Below are 20,330 nucleotides of genomic sequence, written 5' to 3'. Positions count from 1 at the left end.
CGAAATACCACATACTGTGTGATTCCATTTATATGAAATGTCCAGAAGAGGCAAATCTGTATAGACAAGTAGCCTCATGGTTGCTAAGCTGAGGGCTGTGAGAGTTGCGGGGAGCAATGGAGAATGAATGCTAATGGGTACAGGGTTTCTTTGGGGTGATAAAATGGTCTAAAAGTGACGGTGGTGATGGTTGCCCAACTCTGAATCGTGCCCTTTAAATGGACGAATTATGTGGTATGTGAATTATATCGCAATCAGGCTGTTTAAAAACTGGTGTCGGCCTCCCCCGGGAACAGCACAAGGTATGCACCTGAAATGGCAGTTTCGATCTGACCCTTCTCAGTTCACGGACTTTACCATGGGTTAGTCACTTAATATAAACAGGAATCACTAGTAGTCAGAGAAATGCAAACTGAAACATTCACAAGGATATCACTTCACACCTTTCAGGCTGACAAAAAATCAGAAATGTGGATCCTGTCGAGGGTTGGAAGAGATGTGGGAAAAGAGGAACATACTCTCCTCCCCTGCTGGGGGGCATCTAACCTAGTGCAGCCATTCTGGAGAAATAATCTGTCATAATTTAGTCTTGTGAAGAAGACACGTATTCTGTGGCCCAGCAATTCTGCTCCTGGTATATATTCCAAAGAAATTTTCACACGGGTCTGTGTGGGAACATGTGTGAAGATGTTCCCGGCATCACAGCCCAGGGTGAAAGGGGTTGGAGTCTATGTGGGTGCTCATTCCTGGGTGAGTAGACAGGTTAAATGTCATGCACATGCTGGAGTCTAATGGCTCTGTGAGTAGCATCAGGTTAGATGTGGGCAAAGCTGCATGGATGACTCAAATATATAGTGCTGAGTGGAAAAATATAAACACTGGTTGGAGATATTTAATACTGTTTCCATACGATGAAAATGTGCACACAGGGAATTCACTGGCGGTCCAGTGGTTAGGTCTCCGTGCTTCCACTGCAGGGGGCACAGCCAATATCTGGTCGGGGAACTAAGATCCCACATGCCACACAGCCTGGCCAAAAAAAAAAGGTCAGAATTTATAGAGCTAGTAAAGATGAAAAAATATCCATCAGTAAGTCTGTAGGAGGGATTTCTGCCTTGGATAGGAGACTGTATCAGATGGCCTAGAGCTAGACAAGCCAAAACAATTCTGTCAGTAAGATAACAGAGGTTGCAAGATTATGGCTGAATCCTGAGGCAACCTAACTTCTTGACTATTTTAAGGATCAGTAGCCAGGGGTGGTTCCTCCAAAACAGGATTTAAACCTTGGCTCTCTGAAATGGAAAATGGTTGGTTTTGCTCTAAACTGAGGTTGAACCATTGATTCCACAATGGCTCTTGGTATGTCCCTCAGCTTTCCTACTAGCCCAGCTATGTACATGGTTTCCTTAAGCTTTCCTTAAAACGAATGTACCCACAACCCCAGTTTTTGCATCATTCTGCCAGTGGCTCCTGGCATTCCCTCAGACCATCCTGCCTAATGTTAAAATGGACTAAGCCAGGTTCCATGCCAGAAAGACTTGGTTTTCTCTCCTGGCATTATTCTTTATGGCTGACAGTTCCTAGTTAAGTCATTTAACTTCTCAGAGCTTCTGTTTTTCTACATGAAAAAGAGATAACAATAAACTATGTTAGCTATCCTAAGTATTTCCTATGCAATTGCAAATATACATATTGAAGCTCAAATTGTATCCTATTTATTATGCATATTCTTCTGTTAATTTTGTTTTTACTTTATATATATATCTATATATACACATATACACACACACACACACGCATATGTATAATGAATGGCTGTCCATGTCAATATAGATAAAGTTAATGGCTGTCATGAATGTGGTAGGGCAGGGGGTAAAAGGGAAATCTCTGTACCTTCCACTCAATTTTGTGGTGCACCAAACTCTGCTCTTAATAATAGCCTATTTTTTTTTTAAAAAACTTAAAGTTGATTCAACAAAATGATTGAGGAATTTAAAATGCATGTTAATAGAATTTCATGGTTAATCGTTATTGAATCTAGGATTGTACTATGTTAGATTATATGTGCAAAGTAATATTTTCGTATTTAAATAGTATACTCAGTGAGAGAAATGATCTCAATATGAACATTTAATACATAATTTTAGGTAATAGCTGTCCATAGCAATATATACTTTTAAAAAAGTAGACTTTACTTTGCAGAGCAGTTTCAGGTTCTCAGCATTGAGTAGGAGGTAAGAGAGTTCTCACATATCCCTGCCCCCCTCGCCCATGCACAGCCCCTCCACTATCAACATCCCCCACCAGAGTGTTACAGTTGTCACAATCGATTTGTCACAATTGACTTGACACATCGCTGTCTCTCAAAGTCCATGGTTTACATTACGGTTCACTCTTGGTGTTGTACATTCTGTGGGTTTTGACAAATATATACTTTTTAATGGCCACATGTAGTACCATGGTATGACCTACCATGAATAGTTTAAACAATTATTTGAAAATGAAGTTCATTTGAAAATTTTTTCTACTATATACAATACAGGTGATGCAATGTGTGTTAAAATCCTTGCTATTTTAAGTTAAAATATAAGATTGATGGATAGAAAAATCAACAGAGGACATGAATAGTCATTTTATAAAAGAAGAAATATAAATGGACAGTATGAAATGAGAAGTTGCTCAATCGCATTAACAATCAAAGAAATGAGATTTAGAAAAAGACATCCTTTTCGAGAGACATAGATTGGTGGAGATGAAAAAGATTGATAATATCGGGACTGGCCCTGCTGTAAACTGGGGGTGGAAGGGCAAATCTTGGCATCCTTCTTCTCCTTTTTTTTTTTTTTCAATATTTATTTAATATCTGGTCACCTTCATGAGCTTTTATTTTATTTATTTATTTGTTTATTTAGATTTATTTAGCTGCGTCAGATCTTAGTTACGGCATGCAGGATCTTCATTGCGGCACGCGGACTTCTCTCTAGTTGCGTGCTCGGGCTTCTGAGTGCGTGGGCTCAGGAGTTGCAGCACGCGGGCTTAGTTGCCCCGTGGCATGTGGGATCTCAGTTCCCCGACTAGGGATCAAACCCGCATCCCCTGCATTGGAAGGCAGATTCTTAACCACTGGACCACCAGGGAAGTCCCCTTTGCACCCTTCTAAGAGGGCAAGTTAGCAATATGTAACCACAGTTACAATGCACAGACCTTTTGGATTATTTTTAACCTTTCAAAACCTGTGGTAATAGTATTATTGTTATAGTTCTTATCTTCTAAAGACAAACATTGAAATTTTTTAAAAATAAATTTATTTTATTTATTTTTGGCCGTGTTGGGTCTTCGTTGCTGCACGCAGGCTTTCTCTAGTTGTGGAGAGTGGGGGCTACTCCTCGTTGCGGTGCACAGGCTTCTCATTGCGGTGGCTTCTCGTTGCGGAGCACGGGCTCTAGGGCACACGGGCTTCAGTAGTTGCAGCACGCGGGCTCAGTAGTTGTGGCTCGCGGGATCTAGATCGCAGGCTCAGTAGTTGTGGCGCAAAGGCTTAGTTGCTCCGCAGCATGTGGGATCTTCCTGGACCAGGGCTCGAACCTGTGTCCCCTGCATTGGCAGGCGGATTCTTAACCACTGCACCACTAGGGAAGTCCCAAACACTGAAATATTATGAATGAAATTCTATAATATGGATTGCTTCAAAATAGTCTGGTGAGGGCTGGGGAAAAGTGGGCGGAGGTATAGATGAAGCAGATGAATTCTCATGTGTTGAAGCTGGGTATGTGATAAATATATACTTGGTCTTTGTTCTTGGTTCCTGGTACACAGTTTCTAAATCCATGAGGCCACTCTTGGTGGATTCAGGATGGGGGCTGATTGCCATAAAGACCAAGGCGTCATTAGAGGGTTGGAACTTTGAGGCCCACCCGCTTACCTCATTCTGTCCTTCAGTGGTTCACAGAAGAGACAGACTCTGGTCAGAACATAAGATGGTGATAGTAAAAGGGAAGTAGGCAAGTCCATGTTGGAACCTACAGAAGAAAAGAAAGGTAGTTAAAAGCACATGACCGAGAGCAATACTGGGAGTCACACAATCAGAGTTCCAGGCCTCGCAGCACCTCATCCTCAAAGCCAAGGCCACCTGCTCCCTGCTCCTTCTTTTCCTTCAACCACAGCCTGCTGCAGGCCCACGCACAAAGCGGCCAGCATCGCTGGGGAAATTCCCCATACCATTGTCCAGCAATAGAGACCTTGAGGTCTCAGAAAGGTCTCTGGGGTAGGGATTGGTGGGTGGGCTGGAGGGGATGTAAGTGTGGAGGTGGGAGAGATGTGGCCATGGTTCTCAATTTTTTTTTTTTTTTTTTGGCCGTTCCGCGTGGTCTGTGGGATCTCAGTTCCCAGACATGGGATCGAATCCGTGTCCCCTGCAGTAGAAGCGTGGACTCCTAACCACTGGACGGCCAGGTAACTCCCTGTTTTTCCATTTTGAATAGATGAATGTATTTCTCATGAAAACATTCCTGCCCTTGGCAGCAGGCTCTCTTGGTGCCATTGCAGGATAGAAAGATTTGTGGGCTGACCAGAGACCTAATCACCATAATTTCTAACATTACGTTAGAGGAAAATGCATTCTGCGTTATAAACAACCAACTAACAAAAGCTTTCTTAGAACATTCATTCAACGACTATTTATCAAGAGCCTACTAGTTTCTTTTTTTTGTTTGTTTTTTATTGAAGTAGAGTTGATTTACAATGGTGTGTTAGTTTCTGGTGAACAGCAAAGTGATTCAGTTATATATATGTATACATATTCTTTTTCATATTCTTTTGCATTACGGTTTACTACAGGATATTGAATACAATTGCCGGTGCCATACAATAGGACCTTGTTGTTTATCCAGTCTATATATAATAGCTTGCGTCTGCTAATCCCAAACTCCCAATCCAACCCTCCCCCAACCCTCCCCCTTGGCAACCACAAGTCTGTTCTCTATGACTCTGAGTCTGTTTCTGTTTTGTAGATAAGTTCATTTGTGTCATATTTTAGATGCCACATGTAAGTGATATCATATGGTATTTATCTTTCTCTTTTTGACTTACTTTGCTTAGTATGATGATCTCCATGTCCATCCATGTTGCTGCAAATGGCATTATTTTATTCCTTTCTATGAGCACTACTTCTAGGTGCTAGTAACACAGCAGTGAAGAAAACAGAATAAAATCCTTTCTATTAAGAAACATTATTTAAACCTTGGAAATAAAGCAAAAACATGAGTGTACTTTCAATGTCATGGGAGGGCATTGTTTATCAGGTACACCCAAGGAATATTTCATAATCTAGGGGGAATATACCTTGTTCAAATCACTGTTTACTTTTTTTAAGTTAATTAATTAATTTATTTATTTTTGGCTGCGTTGGGCCTTTGTTGCTGTGCGCAGGCTTTCTCTAGTTGCTGTGCGCAGGGGCTACTCTTCATTGCCACGCAGGCTTCTCATCGCGGTGGCTTCTCTTGTTGCGGAGCACGGCTCTAGGCACGTGGGCTTCAGTAGTTGTGGCTCGTGGGCTTAGTTGCTCTGCGGCCCCGGACCATGGCTCAAACCCGTGTCCCCTGCATTGGCAGGGGGATTCTTAACCACTGCACCACCAGGGAAGTCCACTGTTTACTCTTGATTAAAGGGCCCAATCATAGTGAAGTTACATGTTTTTTCCCATAAAGATGCAAATAATTTTTGTCCATTAGAAAAGATAACTCCAAAGGCTACAATTAATTGCCTTGAAGAACATGAACCAGTTTTATATCTAGTGTAGCAATCTTATGCTAACATTCTTTCATTAAGTAGGAACCAGTCTTAACCGTCCTGCTGGCCCCCTATTAATTAGTTGAATAAAATCTTTGACATGTGCTCATTACATATTTTCATGAAAATGGTATTTTTAACTTTTTGAAACTTATCCTTTGACAGTCTCCTCATGGAGTTTATAATCTGGTTATACTTTCTCCCTTGGCTTTCTTTGTCTAGTTTGGGGTTCAAACTAGTGGACTGAGACAGAGTAATTCTTCCCATTTATTTTTCTCCTTCTCTTGGCCTTTTTGGGTAGTGAATGAAGGAGACCAGAATACATCACCACAAAATAAACCTCTTTGACCTAAACATTACTTTGAGCTTAAGGCAGTTGAAAAGCAATGAACACAGGAAAGGCTCTCCCTAGTTGCTCCCTTTTCCGCCTATAGGCAAGATATAAATTCCCCTTTTCCTGGAGGTAAATTCTATGAGTCCAGAGACGGCAGCAGAGGAATCCACAGACAGACCTGACTTCATTAGTTTCCTCCCATATATTTACGTTCCCACAGTTTGCTGCACTTGGAAGCCTAAAGCTACGTTCCTTTGTCCTGTGACTTTGCTACAAATGTACTGTTCTTTGTTGACTATGTTATAGAAAAGCCAGACTTCTCAGCCACCACTTTGAGTTACTCTTCATGTTAAGTTTTTCCCCACATGGTGTGTACTGCACACATGAATAAACTGTTTTTCCCTTATTCATCTGTCTTTTTGCTAAAGAGCCCCAGCCGGAAACCTAAGAACCTAAGATGGGGAGAGATGAAGTTTTGCCCCTCCTCTCCACACATGAAGAAACAAATCACCTTCAATGGACTGAACATTTACATCTACCTCCCACCCCAGCTCATATATTGAAACCCTGATAACAATGTGATAGTTTTGGAGGTAGGGCCTTTGGGATGTAATTAGGTCATACGGGTGGAACCCTCATGACGAAGGCTCTTCTTATATAAGAGGCCAACTGGCTCTCTTCCTGCCATATGAAGATATGATGAGAAGACAACAGTCTGTAACCCCGAAGAGGGTTCTCCCCGGAGCCTAACCATGCTGGGCTGATCTCAGACTTCCAGTCTCTAGAACTGTTCCAGCCTCTAGAAATTTCTGTTGTTAAACCACCCAGTCTATGGTGATTTGGTATAGTAGTGTAAACTGAGACAATACCCTTACATTTTGACTTTGTTCCTGCAATGCAGGTGACAAGTGATCGTTGAAGTCACGATCGCATAGCCTGGTTGCAGGCAGGCATGCACGTACTTGGAGTTTGATTTTTTTTTTTTTTTTTTTTTTTTGCGGTACGCGGGCCTCTCACCGCTGTGGCCTCTCCTGTTGTGGAGCACAGGCTCCGGACGCGCAGACTCAGCGGCCATGGCTCACGGGCCCAGCCGCTCCACGGCATGTGGGATCCTCCCGGACCGGGGCACGAACCCGTGTCCCCTGCATCGGCAGGCGGATCCCCAACCACTGCGCCACCAGGGAAGCCCTAGAGTTTGATTTTTATAGATCAAGCTGAGGATCAGAACATGTGGCTTCAGCAGGTCATGATTCCGTGGGCTGCAGAAGAAAACACAGGCTCTCCTGGCTCTTAATGTCTTGTGTTAAATCATTCCCTGTATGCAGTATCCCTTTCCCTCTCACTGTCTTTTTGTGGGTTTTTTTTGGGTTTTTTTGGCTGTACCTAGGGGCATGAGGGATCTTAGTTCCCCGACCAGGGATTGAACCCATACCCCCTGCAGTGGAAGCTCTGGGTCTTAACCACTAGACCTCCAGGGAAGTCCCTCCCCATCACTGTCTTTTAAAAAAACGCTCTTGACTGAGGTGGACAGAGTCAAAGTTCTCACGAGCGTTAAAGGAAAGATTCAGGGACTCCAAGTACACCTTATCCTCTAGCCCAGTGGTGAAGAACTGAGGTGACTTAGCGGCTTCTTTGTACTTTGTGCCAAATGCATTCCCATTGGCCCTTTTTGGTTTGTCTGTTTGGTTGGTTGTTTCTTCATTCCTTTCTCTTTTGTTCTTTTAAAAATTATTTTGATATTTATTCACAAATCTTCATTGAGTTCCTGTTCTATATGAAGCATTGTAGCAGATGTTAGGAATTAAATGATAAGTCAGGACATAGTGCCTCTCTCTCATGGAGTTTACAATAATTCTCTCTCCATAAACGAAAAAAAAAACAACAGCAGCTAATGCACATAGAGTGCTTACTATACGGCAGGCACTCTTCTAAGCACTTTACGTTTATTAATGAATTTAATCATCACACAGCCATGAAGGTTTATTGTTGCCATTTTGTAGATGAGGAAACTGAGGCACAAGGTATAAGAAATTTACCCAAAGTCACAAGGCTATTGGTGGATCCTGTATACTACTTGCTCCTTTTTTTTTTTCTAAACTGTATTTACTCTCCTACCAATGTAGATGTCACCTGATCCACTCATTTATTCATTCGTCCACTCATCACACTGTTATTAAACATCTTTGATGTGCCAGGCATGTGGGCACGGTTCTGGCCAACAAGGAATTAGTCACCGTCTCTGTCACTGAGAGGATCGCATTCCACTGAGAAAGACAGGACCATAAACAAACAATTCCAGCACAACCGGCTAAGTGCAAAGGCAGGGCTATGTACCTGGAAGCAGAGACGAAGAAATGACGAGTTTTGCCTAGGGTTGCTGAGAAAGATTATACACAGAAGGGAAATTTTTTATTAGTCCCCTGCATCGGCAGGCGGACTCCCAACCACTGCGCCACCAGGGAAGCCTACAGGGTTACTTTTGAGCCAATCTGCTCAGGGTACATTAAAAGCAGCTTTAGTTGAACTATGAGGGCCCAGAAAAATAGTAGCTGACTCATACATAGCTATGTAGCTCTTACAGTGGAGTCAGGTGTTGTCTGAGTTATGGAATAGGATTAATTCAGGTCGTCCTGACAACAACCCTTATAAAGTAAGTGCAATCATATCCCCATTTTACAGATGAGGAGATCAATAAACAGAGAGGTACAATGATTTGCCCAGGGCCATACAGCCAATAAATGGAGGACTCAGGTTTTTTAGAGACTTTGGGACGAAGGGTGGAGTGCCCTGCTGGGGTAGGGCTGGGGGATGCAGCACATTCCAAGGCAGACTTTCCTAAAAATCCCCTTTAAATATCCTTCCAAAGTTTACACTCACTTCAGCTGCTAATCTCTCTCTCCTCTGCTCCAGGGGTCTAGTGCTGCCACACCACTTTCCCTGAGAGCTTCCTCCTCTGCCTGGCGTTTATGTTCCCCTTACCTCTGAGAATGCGACCCGCTTGCTCCAGTGCTTTCCTAGGGTGGGGGAAGCAAAATCCCCTCCAGATCTAGCTGGAGAGAATCAGTTATTTTTGGAGAGAATCAAGCCCTGTTTTTTTTTTTTATTTTTCCAATGAAACTGCTTTATTAATATTTGAAATATATACAACATAAAATTTTTTTTAAACATCTTTATTGGAGTATAATTGCTTTACAGTGGTGTGCTAGTTTCTGCTGTATGACAAAGTGAATCAGCTATACGTATACATATATCCCCATATCTCCTCCCTCTTGCGTCTCCCTCCCACCCTCCCTGTCCCACTCCTCTAGGTGGTCAAAGAGCACCGAGCTGATCTCCCTTGTGCTATGCAGCTGCTTCCCACTAGCTGTCTATTCCAGGGCAAGGTTGGAGGAGGAGAATTTTGGGACTGGGAAAGAGCTAAGAGGTTGGATGTGACTTGGGGCTTGTTTTGTTTGCGGTGCCTCAAGGATGTTCAAGGGGAGACGAGAACAGAAACCACAGGGAGAGAAAACCAGAGGTTTGAAGTTCTTCTTTCAAAAATACTTCGCAAATGTTTGGTTTCAGACACTTCACAGAAATATCCAAACAGCATCTCCCTGAGCATTACTTCTAGAATTTTGGAAAGCAGCCCTTGTACACAGCTAAATATTTTTTCTAAATAACTTCGAAAAGGAAACTAAACCAATTAGGCATCAATGGCCAAGGTCTTGAGGCCTATTTTTTTTTTTTGATATAGGAATTTTTTCTGAAGCTAGTTTATGATTCATATTATGAAATTTGCCATTTACTCAGGTGTAAAGAGCCACGTAGGAGCATGTGTCATAATACATGTACCAAAATTTTGATAAATACATGTATGTATAGGTTGTAATTTTAATTTCAAAAATATTACTAATTATGAAAAAACACATATTGATCATAGAAAACAAAATACAGAAGTGAAAAAATCCATCTTATATGTAATAAGCACCATGAACATCTTGGATGTGTTCTCTAGCAAACTTCCTTCCCTCTTTTGCTTTCTTTTTGATTACTGCATTTCTCTTATTTTATAGTTATAATTGTTGCTGGTGTTCCATTTCAAACATAGCTCTCTCTTCCACATGATACATAACCTGCTACTGGAAAAAAAAATCTTTGTTTAAACAATTATAAAAGTAATACATTTTCATTGTAAAAAAAAGAAAATGAAAATTCAAAGTCATGAAGTACAAAAGTATATAGAGTCGGGCTTCCCTGGTGGCGCAGTGGTTGAGAGTCCGCCTGCCGATGCAGGGGACACGGGTTCGTGCCCCGGTCCAGGAAAATCCCACATGCCGCGGAGCGGCTGGGCCCGTGAGCCATGGCCGCTGAGACTGCGCGTCTGGAGCCTGTGCTCCACAGCGGGAGAGGCCCCAGCGGTGAGAGGCCCACGTACCGCAAAAAGAAAAAAAAAAAAAGTATATAGAGTCAAACGTATACATTTCCCCTCCTTTCCCTGGTCTCATTCCTGGAGATACTTCAAGCAACAGTTTGATGAAATCCACAGGTATTCTCAAAAGTAAATCAACTATTGGGATTAATTTTTCTCTTCGTATCTGTAATCTAAATCAATATAAACATATTTTCTTTAAAATGTTTTAGTGTTTTGTTCTAATTGTTTTTTGGACTGCTTTTTTTGTGTAATGTTTTTAACAATTATGCATTGTGGACTGTTGCTAAAACACCAGAATGCCAGTTTGCCTTTGCCTGCTTTGAATGACCTGGAGGAAGATTTTACACTGAGGGTGTTAGTGGTATCATTGGAATGCAGTCATTCTTTGAATAGAATCTAATTATGGACTAGATTCTCTTCCTTCTTGACCTTTCTTAAAAATAAACTTATTTTGGGGGCTTCCCTGGTGGCACAGTGGTTAAGAATCCGCCTGCCAATGCGGGGGACACGGGTTCAAACCCTGGTCCGGGAAGATCCCACATGCCACGGAGCAAGTAAGCCCGTGGGCCACAACTACCGAGCCTGTGCGCCTAGAACCCGTGCTCTGCAACAAGAAAAGCCACCGCAGTCAGAAGCCCGCACACCGCAACGAAGAGTAGCCCCCGCTCCCTGCAACTAGAGAAAGACAGTGCGCAGCAACGAAGACCCAATGCAGCCAAAAATAAATAAATAAAATAAATAAATTTATTAAAAAAATTTTATTTTGGAATAATTTTAGATTGACAAAAAGTTTGCAAAGATAGTACAGAGAGTTCCTATGTACACTTCGCCCAGCTTCCCCTTAATGTTAGTATCTTATATAACATACTATGTTTGTCAAAGCTAAAAAATTAACATTGGTACAATACTATTAACTACAGAAATCTATTTGCATTTTACCAGTTTTCCCACTAATATCCTTTTTCTGTTCCAAGATCCAATTCAGGATACCTGATTGCATCTGGTTACTTCACCTTTTTTTTTTTTGGTGGTACACAGGCCTCTCACTGTTGTGGCCTCTCCTGTTGCGGAGCACAGGCTCCGGACGCGCAGGCTCAGCGGCCACGGCTCATGGGCCCAGCCACTCCGTGGTATGTGGGATCTTCCTGGACCGGGGCACGAACCCACGTCCCCTGCATCGGCAGGCAGACTCTCAACCACTGCGCCACCAGGGAAGCCCTACTTCACCTTTTTAATTCCATTGTTTCATTGCCTAAGAGAGAGTGTGGAAAAGGAAAGGGGTTAGAGACAGAACACGTACTGACACATTTGAGATCATGTAAAATGAGGTTGCAGTCACTGGAGTTCTGGGATTCTTGGTGAATGTTATTTTACTTAGTCATCCTGCCTCCTTTGGGCAAAGATATTTGAGGGGCGGCTGTACTAAATGTCATCTGCGAGTGGAAATCCTCACGATGTGCTTTAAGAGATGAGCGATGAAAAAAAAAAAAAAAAAGAAAAGAGATGAGCGATGTCACACGACTCTATTCTCAAAAATAGCTCCTAACCCCAGCAACCATTCTCCTGGAAATTACAGCAACAGGGGTGTGTCTACCACTCTGGACAACAGAGGCCTTCACAGGTCATCCTTAGAAGTACAAGTCTTCATCTTGATTTATCAGGTCTGTTTCTTGGGTGGGGTGTCAGGCAAGTTGCTATAAGGGAAGAGCTTGGGTAGGTGTGTAAGGGAGATGCTGAAGGACTGATCTGGGGACTTGGGAAGCACCTGAAACACACTCAGGTGTTGGTGTTGAGGTCTACTCTTGGGAACTGGGCGCCTGGGAGTGTGTGTATGGGGATCACTGCAGGTAGAAAGGTTGGAGAAGAGGAAAAGTGAAACTGTAGTGGAGGATCCATTTCGGTAAGATATGCTAGGAAAAGACAAATCCAGCCTTCTTTTTAAGCTTTCCTGCAGCTAAACAGGCGCTGGAAATAGAACACAATGCCCCAAACACCCGGGAATATTGTTGGTGTTCAGCCAGTTTACACTGATACAGTCAGACCAGTTCTGAAAATATTGAAACACTTCCATTTCAGTTGGTAACGCAGTTGCTTCCCTGAACCCCCAAGTGCCTTTCACTGCCCTGGATGCCCTGCCCCTCCCCCGGGACCTCTGCCAGAAGGTCTGCAGCTGGCAGAGCAGGAGCCTCCAGAATCCTGCCCCAGTGCCAGGGCCCCCCATCCTTTCTGATGACTGAGCCTAAGCAGGGAGCAAATATTTGCACAACATTCCTGCTGATAAAGACCATGACCCTGGGGACTTCCCTGGTGGCCCAGCAGTTAAGACTCCGTGCTCCCAGTGCAGGGGGTCTGGGTTCGATCCCTGGTCAGGGAACTAGATCCCACATGCTGCATTGAAGAACCTGCATGCCGCAACTAAGACCTGGCGCAGCCAAATAAGTAGATTAATACTTAAAAACAACAACAAAAAAGGCCATGATCACTTGCTGTGTTTTAAGTGTTGAGAGGATTCCAACCATCAGGGCTTCCAGACGCAAGCCGAATTTCTATCACATAGATAGAATCCCTCCACCAATAGGTCTTAAGTTACTTAAAAAAAAAAAAAAAGTAAAATATACATAACAAAATTTACCATTTAACCATTTCTAAGTACACAAATTCGGTGGCATTAAGTTATTTTTACAGCCTACTACCAAGAATGCAATTTTTATCCTATTCAGACCACTCTCTAAAAAGGATGACTGAGGGCCCTAGGGGTCTGTGCTTTGACTCACACTGCTTCACTTAGAATGCCTTGCTCTTTCCTCTGCTTATTAAAAACCAGAATGTATCTCTTTATGGCCACCAAGTCTTCATTCATCTCTCACAGCTGAGACTAAGGCCTGCTTGCTTTACCCTTGGAGCACACAATTTAAAACTCTCGAGAATTTCCACTTCTTCCTTGTATCATCGTTTTTTGTGTGTATGTGTATGTGCTGACACCTCCTATACACGTGTTTCTCAAAGTACTGTTCAGAGATCACCTGTATTAGAATCACCTAACAAGTCTGGAAGAGAGCCCAGAACCTGCATTTTAAACAAGTTCCCTAAGCAACCTTATTCCCACTAAAGTTTGAAAGCAAAGCTTTGGACGATTGCTCCTAGAGAGTAGGACCTTGTCTCGCTTATCTTTGCATCTTTCGCAGCACCCAGTGCTCAGTACTCAGTAACCCTTGGATCGAGCAGCCTGGTTGACTGTATAGCAAAAATGTGAATGTGTTTTCTCTGAATCTCTGTGAATCTGACAACTGGTTTTTTGTGTTTGCTTGTTTTTGCACGACCAGTGCTTAGTCCTACTACTGCTAAAAGCACCTCATCTTCCTTGTTTGCGCTGGAGAACTAGTCCCTTCAAGTATTCCATTATGTAGTTCAGATGGAGTTAAAACTACTCCCTGGTTCCAGAAGTAGAAACATTAGCCATGCCAGCCTTGGAAGAGTAACAGTTTCTCCTGGGTACAACGATTTGTTCACAGGTGTGCATACAATCCAAGCTGAGACAGGGGAGTCCATCCTAGCACTTGATTCCAGTAAGCTCTTTTCTGAAGCTGAAAAGGCAAGGGAACAGATTCTCTGCTGGAGCCTCCTGAAAGGACTGCAACTCTGCTAGCAAAAAATAAAAAAAAATAAAATAAAAATAATAAAATAATTCAAAAAATAAAAAATCAGGGATCACACACAAAAAAATGGTAATTATGGGAGGGTACAGAAGGGTTAACCAACCTTAGTATGATAAACATTTTGCAATTTATACAGGTATCAAATCATCATGTTGTATATCTTAAGCTTATATGTCAATAATATCTCAATAAAGCTGGGGAAAAAAAGAAATAGGGTAAATTTGGGCACTTGGCATTTAGAGTCTTGAAATAATATTATTACTTAATATTTTCAAACATCTTATGTGATAATCGTGAAGAATGAGAAACACGGGAAAGTAAGTGACCTTCTTTACAGGCTTATAGTGAAAAAGTCATGTGCATACACGAGCCAGAGGTACAGGGGAAAGTGATATAATACTTCTCATTTTATGCTGACATCTCCAAATGGGCATTGTTCCAGGTCACAGAGAGTAAGCTAGGCTGTTCCTGAAAACAGTTCCTGAAATTTACAAATTGTTTGAATTAGCATATCCCTGTTCATCAGGGAGTATCTCCAGTCAGGGAGCTCTGGGGAGAGATTGCTCCCTACAGTCTGAGATATTAGACATACTCTTTCTAGTAATAACTCAAAAATTTACATTTAAATGGACACCAACTTTAATAAAAAGACAGCTTCCACTGAGAAGACTGATATTCTCGGGATCTGACCTTTTAAAGAAGCACATCTGAATCTCAGGACTGTGTTTCGAAAACGCTCATGTTCTAGCTCTGGCTCTGATTGCTAATTTCTGACAAAGATTTTTTAAATTTAATTTTTAGTTTATATTAGAGTAGAGTTGATTTACAATGTTGTGTTATTTTCAGGTGTACAGCAAAGTGATTCAGTTATACATATACATATATCCATTCTTTTTTAGATTCTTTTTGCCATATAGTTTATTACAGATTATTGAGTAGAGTTCCCCGTGCCTTGTTGATTATCTATTTTATGTATAGTAGCATATATATGTTAATCCCAAACTCCGAATTTATCCCTCCCCTGACCATTCCCCTTTGGAAAGCATAAGTTTGTTTTCTATGTCTGTGAGTCTGTTTCTGTTTTATAAATAACTTCATTTGTATCATTTTTTTAGATTCCACATATAAGTGATATCATATATTTGTCTTTCTCTGTCTGACTTACTTCACTTAGTATGATAATCTCTATGTCCATCCATGCTGCTGAAAATGGCGTTATTTCATTCTTTTTTATGGCTGAGTACATATGTACCAGATCTTCCTTATCCATTCCTCTGTTGATGGACATTTAGGTTGCTTCCATGTCTTGGTTATTGTAAATAGTGCTGCAGTGAACATTGGGGTGCATGTATCTTCTCAAATTTTGGTTTTCTCTGGATATATGCCCAGGAGTGGGATTGCTGGATCATATGATAGCTCTATTTTTAGTTTTTTAGGAATCTCCATACTGTTCTCCACAGTGGCTATACCAATTTACATTGCCACCAACAGTGTAGAATTGTTCCCTTTTCTCCGAACCATCTCCAGCATTTACTGTTTGTAGACTTTTTGATGATGGCCGTTCTGAGTGGTGTGAGGTTACCTCATTGTAGTTTTGATTTGAACTTCTCTAATAGTTAGTGATGTTGAGCATCTTTTCATGTCCTTTTTGGCCATCTGTATATCTTTCTTTGGAGAAATGTCTATTGAGGTCTTCTGCCCATTTTTTGATTGGGTTGTTTGTTTTTTTGACATTGAGCTGCATGAGCTGTTTGTATATTTTGGAGGTTAATCCCTTGTCGGTCGTTTTGTTTGCAAATATTTTTTCCCATTCTGTGGGTTGTCTTTTTGTTTTGTTTATGGTTTCCTTTGCTGTGCAAAAGTTTTTGAGCTTAATTAGGTCCCTTTTGTTTATTTTTGTTTTTATTTTCATTACTCTAGGAGGTGGGTTAAAAAAGATACTGCTGCAATTTATGTCAAAGAGTGTTCTGCCTATGTTTTCCTTTAAGAGTTTTATAGTGTCTGGTCTTACATTTAGGTCTTTAATCCATTTTGAGTTTATTTTTGTGTATGGTGTTAGAGAATGTTCTAGTTTCATTCTTTTACACGTAGCTGTCCAGTTTTCCCAGCACCACTTCTGACAAAGATTTGACCTTACTACATTTTGTGTCTGTGTCCTATAGGTTCCCACTGTGAGGAATTTCCGAATAAAAAGTACCAAGAAAATGACAAGTGGTAATATAAATAGAGATCATTTTTCTTATGTTTTTAAATAGCAGTTCATCCCCAGTCTCAATCTGTGTTTTCTCTCTTTATTTCTATTATTATTACTAGAAATCTTATGGGTTGAGGGATTACCTACCATCCTGTTGTCCTCACTTCCAATCTGTCAATCAAGACAGCTTGGTACTATATCCAGAGACAAGGGTTTTCCAGTAAACAGACAATGATAGGTAGGAATGCTATAAGATTTTTTTGTCTTTGAGGTTAAAAATCAGGAATATCATACTGTGTCGTATTGATAAAATGAAGGTAAATATAGAAAGAATTACAGTCAGCCTCATTTATCCGGTATACCTTAGATAACGTGTTGTGGATTACAATTTAAAAAACTCTTTTACTGAGGTGTAACATATATACATATATAAATATGCATAACTTGTGTCAGTCATAAATAACACAAGTATTTTTATTAGGTATACACTCAGGTAACCTCCATCCAGATGGAGATGTAGAAAAATTCCAGCCCTCCATAAGGTACAACTTTTATTGCATTTTAAAATAATATATTTAAATTGTAATTAAAATAAATGAAACAGGGAATTCCCTGGCTGTCCAGTGGTGAGGACTCTGCGCTTCCACTGCAGGGGGCATGGGTTTGATCCCTGGTCGGGGAACTAAGATCCTCCAAGCCGCTTGGCGTGGCCAAAATAAACAACTAAACACATTTTTTAAATTAAAAAAATGAAACATATTTAAGTATTTGACATAACAATACTGAATAGAGTATTTTAAATTAAATGTGATCATACATTACAGAAAACTTGGAAAATAAGAAGGATCGCCATCCATTGTTTTACCACCTTCATAAAACTATTTTAATTTTTGGTAATTTCATTCAAGATTTTTTTCATATATTTTTTAAAAATTGTGAGCAGAGTATTATAAAACTTCAAATCCTGCTTTTTTTTTTTTTCCTGCAAAAAGCTTTATTGATTCTATTTGGTCCAAGACTTGGGAGAGGGCTCCAGGGTGTTTAAAAAGCTGTCTAGTGGCTGCAGAGAGGGGCTTCAGGCAGAAGCCCTGACACCAGAGGGGCTCTGGAAGCGCCTAGTCGTGCTTGAGGGTGAGCCTTTCAAAGATACTGGCCCAGCCCAGCTTGGGGACCAGCCAGGCCTGCAGAGGTGCTTGCCCATCTTCTTCTTTTTTTTTTTTTTTTTTTTTGCGGTAAGCGGGCTTCTCACTGTTGTGGTCTCGCGCGTTGCGGAGATGCATAGGCTCGGCGGCCATGGCTCACGGACCCAGCCGCTCCGCGGCACGAACCCATGTTCCCTGCATTGGCAGGCGGACGCTCAACCACTGCGCCACTAGGGAAGCCGTTGCTTGATGAGCTCTACATGCTCTTCTAGGAAGCGGCTCTCCAGGAAGTCACAGAGGTGGGATCTGCAGGGGCAGAATCCAGGGCCTGCAGGTGGGAAAGGGCCTGGTTCAGGTTCTTCTCCCCGAGAATGGCAGCCTCCACAGCGTCCTGGGTTTTACCCCATTCATCTTGAGACGGCTTCTGCACGTCCTGGAAGAGGGCACAGCCGCCATGCTGGTTTTGCATTTTCAAGAGACGCTTAGGCCCTCGCACTTCTCCTCAGCCTATTCACGGAAAAAGCGGCCCAAGCCTTCCGGAGCCACATCGTCGTGGTTGAAATGGAAGCCCAGAGCGAGGTAGGTGTCAGAGGCTTGCAGATGTATGTTGACCACGCCGGGGACAGTGGCCTCCACCTTGGTGGAATAATTTTGACGAATCTAGGAGCTTGTGGTTGATCGGTAGTAAGGAGTTATTCTCAAAAAATGGTGTTGGGGGCTTCCCCGGTGGCGCAGGGTTCGAACCCATGTCCCCTGCATTGGCAGGCGGATTTTTAACCACTGCGCCACCAGGGAAACCCTACATACACTCTTAACAGACGTGACCAGATTGTCACAAAACTGGAGTTATAACGATTTGCTCTATTGATACTGCTGACTGAACAGTCCAGAAATACTGGCATGGCTGATCCAGCTCCCCTCTCTTATTCATCGCCGCATTTCTCAGTTACTTCACAACTCCCTATCAGAACGAGAAAGAAACTTCACTAATGAACTTAGATGGAAACATTCATCCTCACTGGCTTATGAACTAAGAGTTTGTTTTGCTCTTTCTTAAAGTTCAGATTTTTATCTCATGAAAATTCTCATGATAGATAAGTGTCTGCCCCAGAGCTATTTTAATGATAGCACGAATAGATGGTGTAAGGGCTAGATGTGTATTTTTCCTTGGTGAATGTGCAGTGCGTAGCAGGCTATGGATGAAACAATAGCTCTGGGAATCATAACGTGAAAAAAGAGTCCACCTCTCTGAATGCTCAGGTTATTCCATATCTGTACCACAAGCTCCTGCAGAAGCTGAAGTAATTCTTCCAAGCTTCTGGGGACGCTCTTTGGCAAGGTGCTTTCCGGGTGTTCTCTGTCTAAGTTTTCTTGAGATGTTTCTCCTCCTGATTAACGGTTGGACGTGTTTTGCTCTTTCAGAAGCGGGGGTGTGTATCAGTAAGGGGAAAGAGGTGTGAAGAGCTGAATCCAGGCCAAGGAAAACTCGGGTTTCCTCACTACATGTTAGGCAGTCTTCTCACTCCTTACTTGCTCTCATCCATTTCCATGTTTCCTGCTTGTCACAGACGGCTGCCAAATTCAGATCTCTGGCACAGACCTCTCTGAGCTCCAGACCCACAAATACAACTGACTTCCTAACATCGCCAAGTGGAGATGTCTCAAAATACCTCAAATTCATGGCCTTCTTTCCCAAGCCCAGGTTGGCTCCTCTTCCTGTGTTCTTTGCGTCAGAGAATGGCACCATCATCCGTCCAGTTACACAAGCCAGGCACCTGTGGATCATCCTTGACACGTGACTCCTCTTACCTTCTTATCACTTCTCACCCACTTTCTCTCCAACATGTATCTCAGACACATCCACTCTGTCCTCCTCCAGGGCCATCTCCCCAGTCTTGCTACCATCACGTCTTGCTCTTGCCCCGACAACAGCATTTACGTCCTAACTGGTTTCTCAGTAGCCACTCTTGCCATCCTTTCAACTAGTTCTCATGCTACAGTTCAAGTGATTGTTTTGAAATGCAAATACATTCACGTTACCACACACACACACACACACACACACACACACACACAGAGCTTTCCTCCTTCAATAACACTTCAGTGACTTCTTTTTTCTCTTATCATAAAAATAAAAAAATTTAACTAGGCCTGTGCATCACTGCATGTCTGGTCCTATCCTACTTCTCCAAACTAATCTTATTTCTGCTCTGCCACTTACTAACTCTGTAACCTTGGATTGGTTCCTTCTCGGTGCCTCAGTTTTTTCATCTCTGAAATGGGAATAATGGTAGTATCTTTCACTTGGGACTGTTGTGCGGACCAATGTAAAGTGCTTAGATCTTACTGATAGGTACTCCACAAATGTTAGCTCTCATTAGCACGTCTTAGCTCTCTTCAGTCCCTCTAATGTTTTTTCTCAAGGGTGCCGTACTTCCTTCCATCATAGGACCTCTGTATGGCCTGCAAGGCCTAAAACATCTACTATCTGGCCCCTCAATACACAGAAGTTTACTGACACCTGACCTAGGCAATTGATGTACTCTTATTGCTATTAAATGGACAGGTAACTATTAGAAAATACATATATTTTAGGGTAGGAGAGGGAAAAAAAATCAATAGCTAAGAAATTTGGGGTAGCATTGAAGGCCGTATTAGAAAAGTACATGTATTGATTACTCCCTCTGTATAAAAATAAATTTGATGTTCCAATTTTAATAACTATCAGCATAGCTATAGTATGCGGGGTGATGAGAAGATAGGTTCTTTGGATAGGTTGCAGTTAGGAAAAAAAACCTTTGTT

General features: G+C 41.9%; 1 pseudogene across 1 annotated transcript in view; it reads left to right on the top strand.

Moving 5' to 3' along the window:
• The window catches only part of LOC307185551 (putative E3 ubiquitin-protein ligase HERC6), a 100,565-nt pseudogene that overhangs the window by 16,499 nt on the left and 63,736 nt on the right, over positions 1 to 20,330 (top strand). Inside the window, exon 4 of the transcript in view lies at positions 17,800 to 18,106. The product of the transcript in view is annotated as a putative E3 ubiquitin-protein ligase HERC6 (transcript). The remainder of the gene's footprint in view (positions 1 to 17,799; positions 18,107 to 20,330) is intronic.

The sequence above is a fragment of the Stenella coeruleoalba genome (assembly GCF_951394435.1).
Source record: "Stenella coeruleoalba genome assembly, chromosome: 4".
NCBI classification, from domain to species: Eukaryota; Metazoa; Chordata; class Mammalia; order Artiodactyla; family Delphinidae; genus Stenella; species Stenella coeruleoalba.
This window is presented reverse-complemented; position numbering and strand designations above follow the sequence as displayed.